This window comes from Procambarus clarkii, chromosome 50, assembly GCF_040958095.1.
Source record: "Procambarus clarkii isolate CNS0578487 chromosome 50, FALCON_Pclarkii_2.0, whole genome shotgun sequence".
NCBI lineage: Eukaryota > Metazoa > Arthropoda > Malacostraca > Decapoda > Cambaridae > Procambarus > Procambarus clarkii.
In genome coordinates, this window is record NC_091199.1 from 5,262,484 (window position 1) to 5,269,095 (window position 6,612).

General features: G+C 38.9%; 1 long non-coding RNA gene across 1 annotated transcript in view; it reads left to right on the plus strand.

Annotated features, from left to right (window-relative positions):
• Window positions 1–3,190, plus strand: part of LOC123772638 (uncharacterized) — a 22,665-nt gene extending 19,475 nt beyond the window's left edge. The window contains exon 2 of the long non-coding RNA XR_011222506.1: window positions 1–3,190. This exon is cut by the window's left edge and continues 751 nt beyond it. This is a non-coding gene — a long non-coding RNA (uncharacterized lncRNA).
• The last annotated feature ends 3,422 nt before the right edge of the window (window positions 3,191–6,612 follow it).

The window sequence follows — 6,612 nt, forward strand, 5'->3', positions numbered from 1 at the left end:
GGACCGACAAAAGTTTTAAATTAAAAAATTCTTCTCTAGCAACTTGTAAGATAGCTCAGACAAAACAATAGTATTAAGAGGCTTTAAGACTTAATTCGGCAGTCAGAAATTGCTGAACTCTGATTTGTTACAAGACAAAATTTCTGCACTGTATTTTTTTGTATATCTCGTGCATTGACATTTAAGTTCTGTATATGACATAGAAGATTTTTTTTTTTTTAGTAAAAAACATAAGACATCAAACAGGAGATAAACCATAGCAGTTATCATTCTTAAGAAAAAATAAAATGAGTAAACCATAAGAAAAATCATTAAAGTAACTAAACCTTATCAATGTCCACTGTGTATTTTTTTTTTATACAAGATAATATATAGTCATACAAGGACTACATATTAAAAAAAAATACTGAACTGTTATTATACATAATACAGAATTACAGAATAATAGTGTGTAAAATGTCTAAAACCCTTTTGCAAAGTACTGATCTAGTAAATCATATTAAAGTTCATTCTGGAGAGAAACTGTATCACTGTTCAGTATGCCTTAAAGAATGTTCAAATAAATCAGATCTAATGAAACATGAAAGAGTTCATACAGGAGAGAAACCATATCATTGTTCTGAGTGTCTAAAAGACTTTAAACAAAATTCGCATCTAGCATATCATATGAAAGTCCACAGAGGCGAGAAACCATATCAGTGTTTAGTGTGTTTTAAGGGTTTTTTGAATAAATTCCATCTAATAGAACATGAGAGAGCTCATACAGGTGAGAGGCCATATCAGTGTTCGGAATGTCATAAAGCCTTCTCGCATAAATCCTCTCTTGTACAACATTTGAGAATCCATACAGGAGACAAACCATACAAGTGTTCAGAGTGTCTGAAAGACTTTAGAAATAAATCACATCTAGTACAACATACAAGAATTCACACAGGAGAGAAACCATATCAGTGTTCAGAGTGTCTAAAACACTTTTCGAGTAAATCTCATCTAGTTCAGCATATGCGAGTTCATACAGGAGAAAAGTCATATCAGTGTTCAGTGTGTTCAAGAGACTTTTCAAACAAATCAAATCTAGTAGAACATATGAAAGTTCATATAGATAAGAAACAATATCAGTGTTCAGAATGCCTTAAAGACTTCAAAAATAAATCAAATCTAGCAAAGCATATTAGAGTTCATTTGAGAAAAAAATTATGTTCTGAATATTTATGAACATTTTGTTTTTCTAACACTGGTGAGGACATTTAAATTCTCGAAATTAACTTTAAATCTCCTGCACCGCGCACTATATAAAGGGTAGTTTCATAGATGATGCACACCACAAGAAAGGTTGTTTCGTTGTTGGTGCACACCACAAGAAAGGTTGTTTCATCGATGGTGCACGCCACAAAAAGGGTTGTTTCATCGATGGTGCACACCACAAAAAGGGTTGTTTCATCGATGGTGCACACCACAAAGAGGGTTGTTTCATCGAAGGTGCACACCACAAAAAAGGGTTGTTTCATCAATAGTGCACACCACAACCAGGATTTTTTTTATGCCTTATCATAAAGTTTAAAACTACCATGCACACACAGAGCCTACTTTTCCTTCCTCAGGCCTCCAGAAACCATCTACCATCTAAGAATAATCAAAGAATCCCTCACTCATCTTCTAGGCCTTCAGTAAACAGATGAGGACCATGTCTGGCTGCTCACCACCCAGTGTCGGGACGTGCAGGGCAGCCGCCATATTAGGAGCCAATGAACTTTTAACAACCGTATATGAATGATCACCATGTACAGGTATATATTTATTGGCAAAATGTGTGCTATGTACATATTTGCATATATACTGTATATATATGCAAAGTACAAGACTATTTGTCACAGGTTTTTTAGTTCTTCCAGCTCCTCAGATGGCAGGCAGGAATCATGGATGCAGTGTGCATTTCCTCTCCGTATCACCACATTAAGGTGATGGAAGAGGAAGCTGGCAGCTCTAGGGTCTCTTCTTGTTTCAATTAGCTTAGAACCCAGATTCTTCATAACACAAGTGGCACTTTTACCCCAGGCATGAAGCTTGTCTGAGGCAATGGGGACAAAATTGTAGTGGTGATCTAGATCTCTGTATTTACGAGATATATATTAGTACCTGTACAGTATGAATAAATACATGGTGTGCATATATTTATACATATATATCTGGTACATACTGTACATATATTTTTAAAATTCAAGATAATGAACACCATCTTTGACACATCAGTACTAGAACAAAAACTAAATAAATAAAGTGAAAAACAATGAAATTGACAGAGGTACTCCCGTGCACCACCTCACCTCATTTCATCCGAAAAAATACAAGTTCTCTGAGTCACTATAGCTAAGCTACAAAATGTAGAGACTGTTTACTTGAATTTTTGTGCTTAACAATGTCAAAAGAAAAAAAATCATTCCAGAATTTTTTTTTTTCACACCATGAGGGTTGTCACATTTAACAGGTGCGCAGTGCAGGGTTTAAATTATTGTGAACTGGATCCCAATTCTGAGACTCCGCATGAATCAAACTCGGGGAACTTTAAATCTTATGCGGTAAGTTATTTGAGATCTCATTCGGGGTAAAATTTGATTGGTATACAGAACATCTGAAAGACTTCATTGTTGTTTACATTAATATGTGACTTACCAAGGTATATTATGATCTCTGGTAGGAATGTACTGTTGTTTATAATGAGTGAGAGACTAATGTCTTATCTGATCACCTGCACAGTTAGAAACATATTGAAGTCTTGGAATATCTTCAGTTAAACTTCGGTATATCTAAACCTTTGAGTTCTATAATATTATGAAAGATTTAAATGATACCATTTTATTCATGCTTCTACAAATTCTTAACTCAATGACTTTGATTAGTATATCTCGCCTCAAATACATGTGAGGGTCTCTGTAACTACATAAATTTGATCACCAGGTGATTAAATTAAAAACAGATTTCATAAGTACCGGATCATCTGTTACTTAAGAAATCATAAGTAACAGATGATCTATTTGAAGATTGTTTATCATAAGATTAGCTTCAGATAAGTTACAACAAATGTAACAGGAAAGTTTCTGTTGAGCAGGAATATCTAATTTCCATGTACAGTACATTAAAATATCTAATGTCCATGTACTTTACTGTTGGTAAAAAAAAAGATGTACAAATGTATGTTCTGTTATTTTCACAAATAAAAATTACAATTGTCATAAACAAACAAAAAATTGCTTAGATTGGTTGCAAGAGAAATTTGGATACCTTAGACGTATATTGAACTACATTATTTCAGCTGATTTTCACTGTATTTCAACAAACAGAAGGACCGAGTACTAATTAAGTGTTTTTGTAACTGTGATATCATCCTAGACATCCAGCATTGTATTTTGTATCTGTATAAGATGGATCCCCCAATGATTGTTAAGAGTTCTAATCAAAGAGAAACAAAGTGTTCATTTATTATACACACAGAAATTACACAAACGTGATATATTTCAATGAGAAATCAACTGGAGTTCTGTGGTGACTCGAACCCACGACCGAGAAACTCCCAGCTGTACGTAAAACTTGGACTGGCTTCAGTAGAGGTCTCGAGACTTCCTGTGATTTCAGTAAAAATCCAGTTGTACAACTTTTACCAAAGTCAGGGTGGTCCAGTGGTTAGTGTCAGCAGCTGGGAGTCAATTGATTGTGGGTTTGAGTTACTCGAAGCAGCAGTCGATTTTCTCATAGACAGTATATCAATCACATTAGTACGATTTCTCTGTGTATTTGAAGTTGGATACATAGTTCATCCAGTGTATGGTGGATGAGCTATGTTGCCTACATCCGAGTGCTTGGTGTTATACATCATACTTGAACTGGCTTCAGTATAGGTCTCCAGACTTCCTATGATTTCAGTAGAAATCCAGTTGTACTGTATAACTTTTTCACAAGTCAGGGGGAGTTCAGTTAGGTTAGCTTCTTCTATCTTCTAGTTTTGGCAAATTTAACACCTCTAGCCTCTCCTCGTAACTTTTGTTTTTCAATTCCGGACACGATTTAGTAGCATGCTTTTGCACTTTTTCCAGTTTATTGATGTGCTTCTTGAGATATGGGCACCATACAACTGCTGCATATTCCAATTTTGGTCTCACAAAAGTGAGACTGTTTCTTTAATATTTCACCATCCATGTACTTAAAGGAAAGTTGGAAAGTGACACATACGCTCCTCTCACAATTTACCTGATTTACCTGAGTGCCTCTAACCCTACTGGCTTCGATGAGGACAGGAAGTCGGCAGCTTGTCGAAGGTCCCCCTCCATTTGCCTTGATCTTTTCTAGGTATATTTTAAAACTCAACACATTTTTGGCAGTTATGACTTCAGCGGATAGGCGGTCCCATGGGTTAATAACCCTGTGGATGAAAAAGCATCTCCTGTTCTCAGTCCTACATTGTGGCTTGTTGAGCTTGAAACCGTTGCTCTTTGTTTGTGTTACATCTGACCTTCTGAAGAAAATATCCGGATCAACATTCTATAACTTGTTCAGTATTTTAAAAGTTTCAATGAGATTCACCCTGTCATGTATGGTTTGCAGTGTTGATAGCCCTGTGGCCTTCAAGCGCTCCTGATACGAGAGATGACTTAGCTCTAGGATGACTTGTTGCCCATTGTTGCACCTTCTCCAGAGCAGCTGTCCTTCTGGAAATGAGGTCGCCATGCTTGGATACAGTAATCCAAATGGGGGTGCACCAGTGATTTATACAGTTGAATCCTTACTTTTTTTTTTCCGTATAGTCAAAAGTACGCCTAATTATCCAAGGAATTTGGTTAGCTTTCCTGACTGTGACTCCCTCTTGTTGTGTAACTTTTAACACTTTAACGCAACCGGACTGTAGTGGTAGTAGTAGTGGATTTTGACTCCAAGGTCCTTCATCAATTTGCTGTAATGTAATGCTATTAATTTCATAGTGGTGGCGTGGGTTGTTATGCCCCACATGCATGGTTTTGCATTTGTCAATATTAAAAAGCATTTGCTTGTTTTCTGACCATTTGTGGAGTTCATGTAGATCTCTTTGTAAGGCTTCAATATCATTATAATTTCCCACTTTACCATAAATCTTTGTATCGTCTGCAAATTTGATGTGATTTATAGTATTCTCATCTATGTTATTGATGTATAATACAAAAAGGGTAGGTCCCAAAATGGACCCTTGTGGCACCCCACTTATCACATTTCTATATTGTATTCAGATTCGTTTCCATTTAGCATGACCCGTTGTTTTTCTTTCCTTTACCCATTGTTTTATCCATTCTAATATTTTATTATTTATTCCATGGACCTGTAATTTCCTTGCCAGTCTTTCATGAGGTAACTTATCGAAAGCCTTAGCAAAATCCATCCGCTGGAAGACCTTTGTCTGAGTAGCTGGTTACCGTTTCCTAAAATATGAGCAAATTTGTAAGGCAGGATCTGTTTTTAACAAATCCATGATGTGTCGATTGTACAAGGTTTTTCACTAAAATTTGGTAAATGATTCTCTCCCTGAGGATTCTCTCCATGAGCTTGCAGATGTGTGATGTTAAGCTGATTGGCCGGTAGTTTTCTGCTGAGCTTTCTGCCTTTTCCCCCCTCCCAGTTCAGCTCGTTGATGCCGTGAGGGGGGCTTAGTGGGCGGCTGCCAGAGTGTGATGCTCCTTGGGACAGTCCTCTGCCCTTTTGTGGCCTTGTGCTCCTGCTGCTATCCTCTCTAATTGTGCTGAACGACTTTTCCTTTTCCTTCTGTTTCGTTTTTCTCCCCCCTCTTCTCCTATCTGCTTGTCGTTTCCTGCCGACATTTTGCTTGTTTTGGTTATTCCTTTGGACTTCTTCTATTTTGACGCCCGGGTGCTTGAGGAGGGTGCTCTTGCACCCGTAGAACTGTAGTACCCAACGTCGAGAGCAAGGGGAACCTTTTATTGCCAATCCCCCTTTCGTCACTGAACCCGATCTCAACGGACTGACGGTTCTTAAGGTGGCGTTTGTGGGGCGTATACTCACGACGCACCCCTAGGAGGCTCCGGCATGATTGGCGATAGCTTTTTGTTGGGTGTCCTGCCTCTAATTGTGGCTCCATGGTGGGTGGGGGGCACATTTGTGAACGAATGTTTTTCTCGTAGCGATGATGTATACTGTTTCTACTGTTTCTCCTTTACCTTCTCAGGCTTGTGGGGTGGGCGACCAAGCCCCCGAGTCGGTCCGTATTGGAAGACCAGGCTCTATAGCCTCCACTGCACTGGGCCCCGCTCTTGCTCCTCCTTTGGGCTCTCTGACTCCTCCCCTCGGCTCCCCTCCCTCCTATGTGGTTGGGTCGAGCCCCAAGCCCCCAGTGGTGACTACCTCGTCCCCTGGCGTGGCTCCATCTCTCGTAACTACTGTGCCTTTTAACCTCTCTCTCTCTCTCTCTCTCTCTGGGGGTTCTAAACGCCGTCCTCGTCCCGGCCGCCCTCGCTCGATTCCTTCCCGTTCTGATACCTGTCAAGCCTTGTTTGGTCCCACTTCGTGGGCCAAATATTTTGATCTCCCTCTTGATTCTGCGCCTCCTGACGATTTCTCCCTCCATCGACATCTCGT